Source organism: Momordica charantia (assembly GCF_013281855.1).
Source record: "Momordica charantia cultivar OHB3-1 chromosome 5 unlocalized genomic scaffold, Mcharantia_2.0 BLBB01000005.1, whole genome shotgun sequence".
Classification (NCBI taxonomy): Eukaryota; Viridiplantae; Streptophyta; class Magnoliopsida; order Cucurbitales; family Cucurbitaceae; genus Momordica; species Momordica charantia.
Window position 1 is genome coordinate 19253430 of NW_028275163.1, and position 17678 is coordinate 19271107.

Below are 17678 nucleotides of genomic sequence, written 5' to 3' on the forward strand. Positions count from 1 at the left end.
GTGTTACAAAGTAAGTTTCCTTTTTAAATTTAAAAAGAATTTTGAGTTTTTGTGACGTTAATCAATAGTAAAACACAGTTGAAATTTTAAATAAAAACGTCACGAAATATAAAAAAACGTTTTTAGAGGGAAAAAACATCACGAAATCCATTTTTCATGACGTTTAACATCATGAAATCAGTTTTCTGCGATGTTTTCTAGCCACAAAATATGTTTTTATGATGTTTCTTAACCGTCACAAATTTAATTTCGTCACGGACATCTCTTTTGTCGTGATACTTTTTAAACGTCATAAAATCCTTTTTCATGATGTTTTATAACCGTCACGAAAACCTCTATTTTTGGTCACGTTTTTAAATCGTCACGAATTCCATTTTTCGTGACACAAATACCTTTCGTGATGGGAGCATAGGTGACGTCGTAAAAAAGTCACAAAAAGCCAAATTTCTACTTGTGAAAATACAAACTTTTTATTTTCAAACTTTGTTTAAAAAAAAAACTCTATCTAAACTAAATCTTTTATTTAAAAAGAAAAAAATAAAACTATTAACTACTTTGCAATTTGAATTCATTTTATTGTTTTATTTTTTTAGAAAAAAACTTATTTATAAAATCTCTTATTCATTTTTTAAAACTTATTTAACCAATCGTTTATTTAAAAACAATTTCTTTTAAGTCGACTTTTGTTTTTTTTTTTATAAAATTAAGTCAACTTTTGTTTATTTTGAAAAAACTCAAAACTTAAAACAAAATCTTTTTTTGTTTTTAAAACTTGTCTTGATTTACCAAATAAAATCTTTTGTTTCAAGATAAATTTTATTCATCAAAATCTTTTATTTTCTTTTCAAAACTTATCTAAAACTTAATTTAAAAGGTTTTCTTTCCTTTTTAAATTAAAAAAAGAACATAGCAGTCGTTTGTTTCGTGGGAATCTAAGATTCCTGTGAGACGAGCATTTAGATTCCCACGTTTGTTTTACGATAATGTAATATAATTGGGTATCTCGAGATGCCCCGGTATCTCAAGATACCCATACGGAAGACATCTGAGTCGATTTGAATCTTCTTTTGAAACACAAGTTTCCATGATTCCCACGTCGAGGGCATCCTATATTGACATTTTTGCCCCATCATTATTTTTTCATCTATTTTCTTTTATCAAATTTCTGTAGTTTTGTTTGTTATTTTATAATTTAAATATATTAATGTACTATTTACTAATAAGCAATTAAGCATATTTATGTGTTACATGTACATATAAAAATAAACTTCAATTAAAAATTATAATATCTTCATTTACTTTTAATATTTGGAATGAATTATTATAAATAATATCTATTATCTTAAATACATACTTTTAAAGCAACATTGTTTTAACGATTAGCTTACCTTTGATATTTTTCTTCTTAAAAGAATATAATTTCGCCTTATATAACATTAATGATATAATTGTACTTTTAAAAAAATATTAGAATTGAAAATGAAATTTATATTAATATTAATTACTTTTAAAGAAGTCTTATATTAATATGAATTCTACCTCATAACATACAAAAATTAATATATATGCGCAATTAATATAAAAAGACCTAAAATATTAAATTAATTTTAAGAAAATCTATTATATAAATACAAATTATATTAGATTAATGTATAAATTTTATGAATATTCGTAAGGACATTTTTGGAACATTATATAAATTTAGGACATTCCATGAATAAATCCTGCAAAACAAACGTGGCTATCCAAATATTCTCGGACATCCTTATATATTTTCCTACAAAACAAACATGGTCATCTGAAGATGTCCGGGATTTTAGAAAAACAAACGGCCCCTTAGGTTTTATACCCAAAAAACGTTTTTCCTTATTAACCAAAAATTCTCTTTCTCCAAAACGAGTTACTCTCCTTGTTTAAAAGAAGGAAATTTCTACCCAAACATTTTCCTTATAAAAAAAAGCAAATTCAACACTTTTCTTTTTATTGTAAAAAAAAGTTTTCTTTATTGAAAACCCACCGGACACCGACTTTAATGTAAAAAGAGACGTCATTTTTATTAAAAGCAGTAAACTCATCGAAATCTTGTTAATGTCGGAGTTCGTGAATGTGCTGTGTCGGAGGTCGTGTATGGGTGAGAGTGGCCCGAGTTGCCGACTCAATATTCCTACCATTTTGAGGATGAGACCGAGTGGGGAGTTGGGAACATAACTACACAAGATGAAATTCACTTCTTCCCGACTTTAGGGTAAGTAGATAAGTGTTCTCTTAACTGCTGACTCCAGGACTTGAACAAGGGGCCCCACCCTCTCACTAGTCTCTGAGCGACTTCCGGTTATTGGTTGGACCATAACCAGGTTGTTTATTATAGGATCAGCGGTACTTAAGGTCCAAGATGTAATACATGGGTAGAACAGTAATTTGACCCAACTGTGCTTATGCACACTCGTGAAGGATTACTTACCGTGAATGGTCAAAATTCGTGGATGCATAATATTCTACAATGAGAAGAGTGCAGTTGTGGGCCTTTAGTGGAGTGACCGACAGTTAACAAACGTTGATTAATATAGTTAATGAGTTTAATCAATTAATCTCGTATCGTTAGAGCTTCCGATCTATAGGTCCATTAGGTCCCCTTGCTAGTTTGTAAAGGATAATTACGAACATTTAGACTTGAAAAGAATTTGAATTGTTCAAATTTATTAAAAGGAATTAAGGTTAATTGTATGAGATACAATTAGTATAATGTATGTTGATACATTATAATATAAAGTTAATTTTGAATTGGATTCAAAATTACGAGAGAGATGTATATTAGAGTTTTATTCTAATATGGTTGATTAATTTAAGTTTAATTTAATTAAATTAATAATTCTTTTTTGTAATTAATTAAATTAAATTTAATTAATTACTATTTTAATTAAGATCGTTTTAATTAAAATAAAAAAAAGAAAAATGGAAAGAAATAGGAGGAATAATGGTGGGAAGTGGGAAAGTGGTGTGTGGGGAAGTGACTTCCTCTCACTCCTCCTTCCTTATAAAAGGGAGGTTCTCCCTTTTTTCTTTGGGTTATCAGGAACATCGGTTGAATGAGTATCCCGAAACTCCGTCAAGAAACCGTTCTCTCAATCTTTTGATTTCCCTCTCATGGTTCCCAAAACTCGAGTTCTTAACATCCAGATGATAGCGAGGAAAACTTTTTGGTGGCATTCTTAACATTCAAAGGTATGTATCACTAACTTCTTTTTATTCATGCTTATGTCTTTTCTTCATTGTAATTTCCAAAACAAGATCTAAGCACACACGTTCGCGAGCTTCCAATGCGGGATTCGATCCCTTTAGCCGAACCACTATAAAATTTTCGGTGTTATTTTCTTTAAACATCTCCTATTTAATTACTGCAATTAATTTTCTTTATTATAAATCGCATGAAATTAATTGCTAGAATTTATTATTCGTGTTTTATGTGCAATATTTACATTAAAATTCATTTGAGTACTTTGCTATTTTTAATTTATTTATTAATTTTATGTTAAAATTATGTGTTCGTAAAAAGTTTACTTATTTGTTTAAATTTGGTCCACTGTGTTAAAAAGTTTATAAAATTCCATTAGACCCTATTCACTCCCCCCCCCCCCCCCCCCCCCCCCCCCCCCCCGTCCCCTCTAGGGTTGTCATACCAATGCAACAACTTGAAGCTAATGTCATAGTTACACCTATGATTAGTGGCTCCATTGTTTTACACGATAAGGCGACCCGTTATTAGAACCATACTTATACAAAAGTCTTGTTGGGGTCCTACACTATGTTACAATTACGACACCAAAAATTTCATATGATATAACAAAGTGTGTCATTTCATGCATGTTTCTACTGTGATTCACTAGCAGCTGGTTAAATGTACTCTAAGGTATCTTAAAGAAACTTTTAATCATGGATTGCTCCTAACAAAACCCACAACACTCATACTTTAAGGATACTTGGATGCCGATTGTGTTGGGTGTGTTACCCTAAACTCGTAGTTTGTAATTATGTAGAAACATATTTATATTCAATAAAATTTTGTTTTTTCTTATTCAATCAATTTGTTGTTTAATTTACAACATTGCATTGTCTAAATCCAATAAACTAAACATCCAAGGTTATTATCATGTAACAGAGACAGTATATGTACTGGGTATTTTGATATACCCTCAATATACAAGTGGATAATGTCTCGGGAATAACCTAAAGGGTTTATAGTATATGGATAAGGCTAGGTCCTTCATCTTGGCAACACTATGGATACAACCCAGTTTGTAAATGTTATAAACGACCTGATCCAGGTTGTTCGTGTGGAGACATGCGAGTGAGGGTATTGTTAGGACTTTCTCCACCTTTTAAAAAGATTAGAGACTCGTGCAAGTGCACATGGTCACAAGTAATACTTGAGAGTAATCCAAGGTCGAATCCTTAGGGACTTGTTGCTTTTCAAAACAGTTTTAATAAAGTGAATGGTTCAAAATGTAATTGTGTTTTATGAAGAAAAATAGTGATGAAATGTTGTTATTTGGGGTTTTAAATATCAAGCAATTTAATAAAACTCAACATTTTTGCTTCCTACCTTAGTTTTGATGCAAAACATGGAAAACACACTTTTTTGGGAAATTGAGTCAGGCGCAATTCTGACTTTTCTTGGGATTTTGAGTTATACTCTTTCACTATCGCTTTTGGTTGCTACAGAGGCTATGGTAACCTACAATCAAATGTATATATGTGATTACAATCCTAGAGAATATTTAACAACTAATTTGCATTATGGGTCAGAAGACATATGTCTACAACCATGTTTTATGCGCTTATGTCTAAGTCACATCCCATATTGATTTCCTATCATTTTACCTAACTCACCCTTTTCAGGGTCGGGCTTTAGTGTATAAATCAAGTTCCCACTGGCCAAATGGGAAAAAGACGTAAAAAGAAGTTTTTAGAAACCAACCCAAAAAAGTGACAGACACAATTCTGGGCAAAATCTCAAGCGTGTTGAAAATCAAATCATTTTGACCAAGGCATTCCACAAAGAGGTTGATAATTAATTTAGAACATGATTAAAGGATAAAAAATGTACGAAAACATAAATGAAGTATTTTTCATTGAATTAAAACGAATAAATAAGTCGTACAAGGAGTTCTAGTTTGACCTTCTTCTCTTTCGAATATAAGGGAAGTGTAAACTCGCTAAAGAACTAAAGAAGAATAGAATAAATGAAGAGCAAAAGGTAGAACTTGAATTAAAAGCAATATGATAAGCAAAAGTATGAAAATACAAAGAAATAACAACTAAAATATAAAACTAAAGCCTAAGAACGAGTTCTACAATGAAGAAGGAAGTAAATGAAGCTGAAAACGAGCTTAGAATGGATGATTTGCTGCTGGAGGAATGACTTTCTTATATAGGCCCTTGAGTTGGTTGAACTTCCCACCATTTTAGGTGGAAATGAGCTGAGATTCACCTAACCACCTTTATTTGACTTAGACTCACGGCTGTAGCTTGATTCAAACACATATGAAATGTCCTCATTGCCCTTCATTAATCAAAACACATGTTTTGGCAAAGTTGGAAAAAAAGTCTCCAAAATTGCGCAGGCGCAATTTTCTGCAAAACCAGAAAACTGTTATTTTCTTCGAACTTTGACCATGTTTTTCTCATTTTTTCCTAAAGTACCATATATTGCAATGTATCCAGAAATGTTCTATGTATGTTCTACTTTAAAAATATGTAATCATTTTTGACAAATAATGATGGGAAAGGGTTCAAAATCGTGGTCAAACAGGCCTATCGACACATGTTTCTACAGTAAAAAGTCAACCCTAACAGGTATCCTATACAATGAGTTTGTATAAGACCGGACCACGAAATAGCCAATCTTTATATGTAACGTCGTTGACTAATAGATTACTATTTCATAGGATGACCAGGTAACTTATTCTCAATCCCGAGTGAGTTATGGACTCCTGCCCATTAAGGCTCGTTCTTTGACTTGTATGAGTGAGAATGGCCTGAGTTGCCGACTCAACATTCCTATCATTTTGGGGACGAGACCGAGTTGGGAGTGTTGCGTCCTCATAATCATGATAGATACAAGTGCAAGTGTACACTATATCTGTCACTTGTAGTACGAAACGAGGTCGAATCAGCAGGGACTTCGGAAAATATTTTAAACTATGCTTGAAGATACCAAAAATATAGAAAAATAATAAAATAGTGATGTTGGTGTATAAATAGTAAAGGAAAATATCATAAACAAACGATAAAAAAAATCCAGCAGCAAACACGCTTTAAAATATTGACATTAGGGAAAAGCTTCAGAACAGAACAATGAACGGGTGTTAAACACATATGGAAAAGTGGGGGAGACACAATATGCTTTCACTAAATCCCAACCTATACTTTAGCACGAAATCACTCATTATTGCTCAACTCAACACGATTCCCTTTCGAGACACTCAAACATGGACACCCACAACTCTCGTTGTTAAATACCCAAGCAATAAACACAAGTTTCAAGCACGATTATGGGACCTCATTCCTGAGTAACCACGAGCCTACTATAAAAAAATAACTAATCACAAATAGAGCAATTCAACTACCCATAAGCCTTTTCGGGTCATACAGAAGCTAGCATACTAAACAAGGTAGCCAACGATGTTCAGTAAGATAAAGGAAATATGCACAGCTCCATTTAATAACAAATGAAAACAGCTAAAGCTTTGGTTGTTCAAAAGTTACAGCATTTGAATCTCCTCAAAATGAGGTTTAGCTCATGGGGGAAGAAGAAAATGAAACGGGCAAAAAAATTTTACAATCCATTTTAGAGAAAAAAGAAGAAAACCGAAGATGGAGACAGCAGAATGCGATAGCAGCAGAAGCTCCTCTCTGTCGTCAGCTCTCTCCCGAAAATGGTGAGATTCTTCTCCCTTGTCTTTTCCAACACCAGAGAATGTTCTCTATTAGGATCTGTGTGTGCCGGGTAGGGTATTTTGTCCCTTTTATATTGAGTCCCAATTTTAGGGCAACAGCTGGTGATTGTACGGGTATGGTAAATTATCTTGTGTTTGAGACAGTTACTGCGCTGTAAATCCATGCTCCATCAATTGTTGCTCCAACTCTTTTATGCTCTGTCTTGACGATGCTTCATCCACTCTTTTCTGCGCTCAGCGCTTTCTTCATGTTTTTATCTTCTTTTCCGAACCTGCACATAAAAGCCAATAATAGGAGAATTTATCTCTATTTTAAGCTAAAGCATTCAAGACATGGGACTTTAGCTTAGAATTCAATTTCTAAGATTATTCATGATGCTTAGGAGCTAAAATAGACACACTTTGACATTTCTTTGTACAAAATTACCTAAATAATTACTAGATTAACTCTCTTTTGGAGAGTTATCAGGGAGTTGGGAACATAACTTCCCAAGATGGAATTCACTCCTCCCCGAATTCAGGGGAGTAGATGAGTATTTCCTTAAATGCTGACTCCGGGTCTTGAACAAGGTGCCCCACCCTCTCACTGGACCAAAAGAGACTTTCGGTTATTGGTCAGATCATAACCGGGTTGTTCATTAGAGGAGCAGTGGTATTTAAGGAGGAAGATGTAACTTAGGGAAAAATGGTAAATTGACCCAGTTAGAATTACGAGCACTCGTCAATAATTAACTTGCCATTAATGGTCGTACATCGGTCGGTCGGGGTCGATTTTTGGCCAATCCCAACGTCGAAAACTAATCTAGTCAATTTCCAAATTTGGAAACCGACATCTACGTCATGCCATTTTGCGCGAACCGACCGACTAGTTGATTCGGTCGGTCGATTCCGTTGGTTTTAAAACAGTCTTCTTTTTGGTGGAGGATGCTAGTGCCGGAGCTATGATGGGCCAAGAAGAAGAAAAAAAAAAAGAGAACAGGTTGGGCGAAAAAGAAGAAGAATGGGTTTTGTATGAAGCAAAGAAGAAGAAAAAAAGGGCAATCGGTGATCTTTGGGAGGGAGAAGAAGAATGAAGAAGAAGGCGAGGGACTCAGACGGAGAATGGTTGGGCGAAGGGAATATAAAAAAAATAAAAAGAGGAAGAAGAAGAATGAAGAAGAAGACGAGATAGAATGGTTAGGCGAAGAGGGAAAAAAAAAAAGGAAATGGGAACAATAGAAAATAAATGGGAGGATAGAGGACGGGGAAGATAAAAAAATAAAATAAAAATTAATAAAAAAATTTATGGCTCCTGGTTTTCAACGCTGCAGCAGCCCGCGTCTTGGGCACTGGGTAGACCGCATTTAATGTGGTCTGCCCCTTTTTTTATATTTTTTATATATAAATTATATATATATATATATATATATATATATATATAATATATCGGTCGGTTCGGTCCAAAATGACTTTTCCGACCATATCGACCGACCAACAATCGGTTTTGAAAGTTAAAAACCAATTTTGACCGTTTTTTCCATCAAAACCAAACCGACGTCGGTTTTGCTCGGTCGGATCGGTTTTTCGTGGTTATTTGATCACCCCTAGCTGCAAGTCTTTAGTGGAGTGACCCGCAATTAACGAATGTTGATTAACTCGGTTAATGAGTTTGACCAATTAATTTCGTATCATTGAAACTTCTGATCTGGAGGTCCATTAAATCCTCTTACTAGCTCACAACGGGTAAAACAAGGATAAGTTTCTTGGAAGAATTTGAAATGTTAAAATTGTTCGAGGGGTTATATATGTTGATACATGGTTAATTCTAAATTAAAATTATATATTATGAGAGAAATTATTTGAATAAGATTCAAATAAAAATTAATATGACTATGATTCATATTAAACTATAGGTTAAAAATAATTATTTAATAATTGCAGGGGAGTGAAGATGTTACAGTGGTGTGGGTAACTTCCCACATCACTCATCGATCAAATATGCAGGGAAGGTCCATGCATATGGCTCTCTGGAACTTCCCCTTTCTTACCGTGCTCTCTCAATCTTAATAGCCTTTACTTCCAACATTAGTGCTCCCCCAGGCAATTGCTCATTCCTAGAGGATAGTCGGGAAGATATGTGGTTGATTGAATGGATTAGCTGAGACCTCCCTCAAGGTCTTCAAAAGTAAGTTTTACTTCTCTATTTTTCTATCTAATGTGTTATTAATTTTTCTCCTTAAATTCAAGAATACGATTTTCGTTTCCTCTGCGAGATTTACGTCTCATCATATTGGGCTTTAGATCGTGATGACAAAATTCACATATGGATTTTGCATCTACTTAGGTGATAATTCTATATCCTCGAGATCTAAGAAACAAACAATAATTTCATGCTAAGTATAGGGGTAGAATATTGTGCGCTTGCCCTAGCAACATTTTGAACTGACTCGATTGAAGATGCTCTTCACGGAGTTGAAGATTTTGATCCCACAATCACCGATTCTCTAGTGCAATAATCTTAGCTCGGTTAATCTCATTGCTAATCTAGTCCTCCATTCACGAACAAAACACGTAAAATCTTCCCCCTCTTGCTCAAATCGTAAACGCTCTCACAAAACCTTTATCATGTGTGTGTTTTCAGATATTGAAGGTCAAGCTCAATGTCTACTCACTTGATAGAGATCGTCTGGAGGAGTCAAAACTAATCACTGAAAGTGGTTTTAAGTTTCAGTTGTATTGTTGTAACAATATGGGTTCATACTCAATTCTGTTAATGAGCTTATTATGAAATCTTTTTCTTATAAATAGTCCATAGCCCATATCCGTACAAATTAATGAATTCAAGATAATTACAAAGAATTCATTCTCGATTCTCAATTTCTAAAACTTGGACATAGGTAGGCAAAAACAAAATATGACAAATACATCGATCTACTTTATTCTCATTCCATAAGAACATGGAAACTTATTTCTTAAAAAAAAACAAACTCTCATTTTTGCCCCCTTATTCAATTGCAGGTGAAAATGATGATAGACAAAAATTGAGTGAAAGTGAATAAGAGGGGAAAAAGAAAATAAAACAAAATTTGTAACAATAAAAAAAAGGAAGAAGAGGAAAGAAGTTACGGTGAGGGGAAGAGAAAAGAAAAATCAAAATCAAAATAGAGAACAGGAGATAGGTCGTGTGATAGATTGTGGAATAACGAGTGAGGAGTGGATAAAAAAAAAGATGGAGAATAATAAACCTCCTTTTATGATATCATTTTGTTTTTCTTGAGTCACTTGGCTCCTATTTATAAAGATTTTAAAATCTTAATTTAAAAAAATAAATAATTAAACAAAATAACAAAGAAATGAGGGAAAAAAGATTTTTTTATTATTATTAATTCCTCCCTCTTGAAAAAAGGAAATAAGATATGTTATTAATTAAGAACTTTGATTTTCCTATCAAATTTTGCTAAATCAAATTAAAACTTTGGAGCAATATTTTATTTGAAAGAAAACAAGTAAATTCATTTTTAAATCAAAATACATTTTCTATTCTGTTTTTTTATAACAAAATAGTCCTAATTTTTAAAGATAAAAAATTTGAAAAAAAAAACAAGAAAAAACAAGAATGGAAAAAAGTGAAAGAGAATAACAAGAATGTGGACAGGTCCAATGGAATGGAATTAATTTTTTTTTTTTTTTTGAAAGGAACAGTTTCATTGATGAAAAATTAATTGCAATCCTTGTTTTTGTTTTTGTTGTTTGTTTGTTTTTCTTTTTTTAAGATTTGCGGATTGGGGAGAGAAGTGAGAACTGAAGGCGAATTGAGATACAGACAAAATCGTTATGACAATCAAACTGTACATTAATTATTTACTAATTTTAGGTCCGGTGGGGCCCATTTGGCTTCCTTTATGGCCAATTTTGACTTTTCTTCTCAAAGGGCAAATCCGTAATTCCACAATTTGGGAACCTTCGTTTTCTTTTCCCTCAGCTTTTCAAATTCCATTCAGGCGGCGCTGGAAAAAGTTACTGTGGTTCTCGTTTGGGTCGAGCAATGAATTATGAGTTTTTTTTTCCTTATTTTTTTATTTATAGGTTAAAATATTGTTTTAGTTCCTATTTTCAACTTTTGATATATACACGGGACTGATGAGTCAGACAATCGCCTAAGGCCCAAATTCTGTAAGGCTTCACATATATTAGTATATATAATATAATATAACATTGTTATCTATTTATTAGTTTTTACTTATAAATATACTTTAAAATATAAAATAATATATACCATATATGTTCTATACTTCTCTTAAAAAAAATCTTTAATTAAATATAGATCTGGGTAGAAAACCCATAATAAATCAATCACAAATTTCTCTAGATTTTAATTTTTAATTTTTTGCGAAGGAAACGGGACTAAGTCCGTCAAACTAAGAAAAAATAATAAGATGGGGCATGGAGACCCCATTACATACGCAATCTATAGGGAAAAAGACACTATTAGGAGGGTTCTTCTCAAATATGTAAACTTAAAGGAAGAAATACTGTTTCATTAGTAAGCCAATTTGTACAAGAATCGGTTTCACAATAAATTTGTCGATACTTACACTCCATTCTAGAAAAAATAGGTTCTCAATGTTTAAGATCATAGACAAAAAAAAAACTCTTGATTTTGATGTGATTCCTTTCAAATTTTGTTATTTTTATCTTTCTCTTCAGGTTTAAAACCTTTCAAATTTTGTTAAAAAAATAATAATAATATAACCTCTCAAAACTCTCTCAAGTTTGGTATTCTTTCTCCTTTTATTTATTTTTTCACAATTAAAAATTTTCGAATTCTCTTAAAAAAAACTCTACCATAAATACATTTCGGTAGATTATACAAATTTTAACTTAATTTCGCCTCTCCCAATTGTTAGAATAAAAACCAAAGCTTCAAATTTTGATTATTCTATGCTTTTTCATTCTATTTCTTTTATTTTTTTTTTTTAAAAAAATGTATTTCATATTGTTAGATACGTGGATATTTGAGATTTGTTTAGGTTTGCTTACTTGTATCAATATAGAATATTAATGTGTCAATAAAAAATATGAATATAGATATGAAAAACTTAAGAAATTTTAAAATATAAAAACTTATTGAATCTAAAAAATGTGCTACAAAAACGGATTGAATCTCAAAAATATGTTATCAATAAATTTTTTAGTGAAGTAAAAGTAATAAAAGTGATAAAATAATAGAAGAAATGATAGGTGTAGACAAATCAAAAGATAAACAAAAACGATAGATAATGATATTTTTTAAAATGAAACATCTAATCAAATAAAGTTCAACCGAAAAAAATAGTCATATAAAGGTCTCCCTTTCAAAGTTTTGCCTAAGGCCACATATCATCTCGAGACACTCCTTTAGGTACGATCATGATTATGTACTTCAACTTTAGTCTATTTAGTTTCTACTCAAAATATTGGTTTTGATCTTTGTACTCTTTAGAAGTGAACATTTTAATCTATATTTTCAAAATTTTAACACAAATTCTACGCATAAAAGAAATCATTTAATATAAAATCATGATCATATTCCAAGAAATATATTGAGAGTAGTATCGTATTGAAATTGCAATTGAAAAAATAAGATTTAACGAACTAAAATGACACGTTTTAAAACTACAGGAATTCAATAAAATGAGTCATAGCTAAAAGTATATGGATCAATCAAAATGAACCTTTCGAAAATATATTGACCAAAATGAACAAAAAATGAAAGTACGAATACCAAAATAGTGGAGGAAATTACGCTAAACAACCTAATGTTGATCTCGTCACTGACATATGCCCACTTTTTGAGAAACTTATTATTCTAACTTTTTGCTTGTGTCATGTTCATATGTGAAATTACGTTTTGCACCTTCTCTCTATACTATTTATTCATTGTTTTTCATGTTTTTACTGAGAATTTTTTTAGCGAACTCAAAATCTCCAAATTTTTCTTCTCCAAAATTTCTAGCTATTTTTGTTGGGTGAATTTTATTCCATTTTTATTTATTAATTGTTTATTCTTTTTTTCCATTGAGTTCAATTTTTTTCTAACTCGAATCTCTCCAAATAGTAACGTAACTTTTGCACCGTTAATTTTACTTATTTTTATTTGTTTACTTTAATTTCTTTGTTTTTCTTTGGTGTCAAAATCAAATTTTAATTTTTTTTACCAACTCGAAATATTTACTTTTCGCTTCTCTCCCACGTTTTCTTAATTACCTATTTTTATTTTCTTCTTTTATCTCTACCCGTACTTCAACCCATATTTCTACCTCCTACCTCGAGTTGGAAAAAAATTGAAAGAGAAAAATAAGATATTGACATAAGTAGATGTAGAGATATAAATATATATATAGGTAGCGGTAAAGATAAATGTAAAAATAGAGATAGAATTAAAAGAGAAATAAAGAATTAGAGTTGAAAAATTTTGAAAGAATAAAGAATCGTAGTTGGGAAAAAATTGAGAGAGAAAGATAATGAATCCAGAAAAGAAATTGAAAGTTATAAACTATAACTATCACTACTATTACCGTTATTATGTTACTGTTATCGTTATCATTCCTACTGTACTTCTATTATCGTTATTGCTACTACTAACAATTTTGAAATTGTTGAGATTAAATGGAAAGTATGTTGTTAATATAAACTATCGTTATTGTTACCGTTATCATTATTCTCTACCGTTATCGCTATCGCTATAACTAAAAAGAAATAAATGAGGGACACGACCACGAGGTAAATTGTCGCGATAGGATAATGTCACGAAGATTAGAATAACAAAATTTTTAGAAAACGGACATATCTCATAGCCTCCTCAAAATTAGGTCATCCGGGAATATCCCAATTCTCAAAATGGTGTTTAAAGTTTTGACCTATTTTTAATTTTCTTTTAATTTCTATTTTCTTGCGTTTGGTTTGAGCCGCACGCCTCCCCTGTGGAAACTCTATCGCTTCTCTAAATGACGAGAATGCCCTTTGGCTTCCTTCGAATCTACAATTTTTGTAAGAAAATATTTTCAATGCTACGACACTTCTTATGGTCCCTTGCGTAATCTTGATATAGATTCTAATTATATTAAAAATTATTTATGAAAAAAAAAGTATAGTATGAAAATGAGTTACTACTTTCTAATATTAAAAAATTTTACTATTTCATAGTCAATGGTTCGATTTCTATCTTATCATTGTTGAATTAAAAATGTAACACCTCCATAGAAGATGTAATTATTTAGAGCATATTTGGTATGCAATCTAAATTCGGTTTCTTGTTTTCAGATTCATTAAATATCTGCCAAGATGGCATAACTATATTAAACTTTGATATACCATTTTATGTTATAAACTCACTCCATTTTTGTTAAAATTAAAAATGTAAAATATATATTGAAACTGCTCCGTTTGAAACACACTGAAAACAAATCAATGCTCTAGTTTTCAATTTAACTGCATGAGATTCAATTTCCAAATGTGCTATCAAACACCTATAATAGTAATAGTACTCAAACATGAGATACAATTCTATTATTCATTAAATTTATTATTTCAAATTTTTATTTTCAAATTACCACTCAAACGCACCTTACTAACTTTTAGTCGTGAAAAAGTAAGTTATATTATAAATAACACACTCTAATAGTTAAGATATCATTAATCTTCTGTATAAGTTAGAAGTGGGAGGGAAAACGCTCTTTTTTATAAGTTAGAAGTGGGAGGGAAAATGCTTTCGAAGATCAATATTGGATTTCCTTTTCATAAAAAACGAAGAAAGTTGAGAATGACCTATGGTGCTGGATTCTCACTTTGACATATAAAAACGAGTGTGCCAAAAATATAGAACGAACTAAGAAATGTAACTTCAAGATTATTTAAATTTTAAATTACGATTTTGATATTGATTTTCATTTTTGTTTTTTGAGAAATAAATTGTTCACTAACACTCATTAAAAATAGTTAAAAAAAATTTTTATCTAAATTTTAATTATAGATAAATAGATTTTTAAAAGTTGTTTTTAATGTTTAAAATCTGGCTATAATTTTAAAATATTCTTATCCGACAAGTAAAATGATGAATACAAACATATAATTTTTAAAAAGCGAAAAACTCAAAATAGAGTTATAATAAAATATGTATTAATTGCTGAATCATGTTTCTGATGTTTCTGTTAGCATAAAAGTTCTAAATTACTAACATGCAACCCTTAAATCAAGTATATATTGGACGTTCTATAATATTGAGCTAAAACCGAGTGTCTTATCTTTGTGACAGTGTTAACGTTACTAATTAAAACAATTCATGCAAAGACATTAAAATCAAATATGTTATAAATTAAATGAAAATGTATATTATGATTCACATGAGAATAATTTTTTTTAGTCCTAAGTCAACTTAGTAAATCCTATAATTTTGAGCACATAGCTAAATAGAGAGTATGAACACTAATGGCCCCCACTATATTTGGTGACCCAAGAGAGATTATGCTATTGATTGGACCATGGCGAAGGTTTTTTTTTTTTTTGGTAGGGAATCCATGAGAGCTAAATAATAATAAAAATTTTCTTTAGAAAAACGAAATTTTATTTTCTAATTTCATACAAAAGTAATATATTCTATTTACAAAACTAATTATTAGCATAATTTGAAAACTAAGTTTATCTTTTATTTTTAAATTTGACTGAATAACTTTTAAAACCTTATAAAAAAAATGTGTCCATGTGAGTCAAAAAAATCAAATGGATCAAACACCAATTAGGATCAAACACCACATATATTTTTGTTTTAAAAAAAAACACATTTGACTATAAGATTTGGAGTTTAAACTATGAAAACTATCAATAAATAAGTGAAAAAAAATATTAAGTTTGAAGAAGATTTGATGTGACATGCAAGTTAGATGGGAAGTGGTGTTTCCAGCGGCGGACGGGTGAGTAACACGTAACAATCTGTCCTTGGAAGGGGTAGAATGAAGTTTAAATGGTGAATGATCGACAACGATGCAATGATAGAGATGCATTCCACGTTCTCAACCCTACGAAGACTTGTCCTTACAATTTTGAAGTGGGGAGGAGGGCAAAGATTCGTCTCCCTATAAGGAACAAAGAAGATACTTATAGAGGCGATGGTACTTAGGGCAACGTTACAATGGTGGTTGACAACGGTAATGTAGATTATGAAGTTTGAAGGAGATGGATGTAGACTAGGGTATGTTTGTAGTAAAGGTGAAAGAGGAAAACAATCTCTTGGTTGGAGGTATATGTCATTTACAGCTAGCTATGCTCGCTTTGACAATAAAATATATGTATTATTGTATAAAAGAAAAGGTAATATTATATATAAATATTTAAATACATTTAAATAATATATTAATATTGTTAATATATCTTGGAGCAAGGTTTGGGACATACCCGTCTTGTCCCCAACTAGGAACTCGAATAAATCTCCAGTTTGACCCTGTAACTGATCAAACTAGGAGTTTTTCGACTCGAATGAAGGTAAGATTGACTATAAAGAGCCATTTGTTTCGTGGGAATCCGAGATTCCCGTTAGATGGGCATCTGGATTCCCACGTTTGTTTTGTGGGAATTTAGGATACCTGGGAATTTTGAGATGTCCGGGTATCCTAGGATGTCCATACGGGAGGCATCTTATGAGTTTTAGATTCCCTTTTGAAACACGGGGTTCCAAGATTCCCGTGTTGAGGGCATCCATTTTTTACATTTCTATCATTCATTTTTTCTCCATATATTTTTTTTCATCAATTCAAAAATAAATTAATGTACTTGTTATCTAATAAACAACTTTATGCTATTAAGTATACTTCTACATTAGATTTACATGTAAAATAAATTGCAATTAAATTATCTAATATCTCCATTTATTTTAATACTGTGATGAAATTACATTATTAATAATATTTATTATCATAAATATACAATTTTAAAGCAACATTTTTTTATGACTAAAATACCTGTGATATTTTTCTTCTTAAAAAAATATAATGTGATAATATGATAAATAAATTTTACCCGATATTACATAAATTATATATGATTGTCTTCTTGAAAAACTATTAAAGTTGAAATGAAATTTATAATAAGTTAATATTTGTTCTACGAAATAACATATAAAAAAAATAAAAATATTAAATTAATTCAAATAAGTCTATTATATTAAATGAGTTTATTAATTATATAAACATTCCTAAGAGTATATTTGGAACATTTTACAAATTTAACATATTCCCGAGAACAAATCTCGCAAAACAAACGTTGCTATCCAAATATTCCCGAATATCCTTATAAATTTTCCTACGAAACAAACATGGTTATCTAAAGATGTCGGATATCTAAAATTCCGGACATCTAAAATTCCAAGCATCTATAGATGTCAGACGTCTACATTCCTGAAAAACAAACGGCCCCTAAAGGAGCAAGAAACCACCTATTTGATATGGGTCATCTTAGGTCCACAAAGTGTCCATTTTAAAAAAGAATAATAATAATTATTTTAAAGAAATACAATAACAATGCAGAGATTCGAACCTTTCAATATTATTTTAAGGATAAATAAACCACTATGCGTATATTGTATTGTAAATTTAATTCATATATGAATATATCAACAACATACAACTGCAACAATTATAAAAAATCAAATAGGAAAGAGAAAATGAAATGGTCAAAAATAACAAAAAATGGTATGAAACGGGTTTAAAAAAA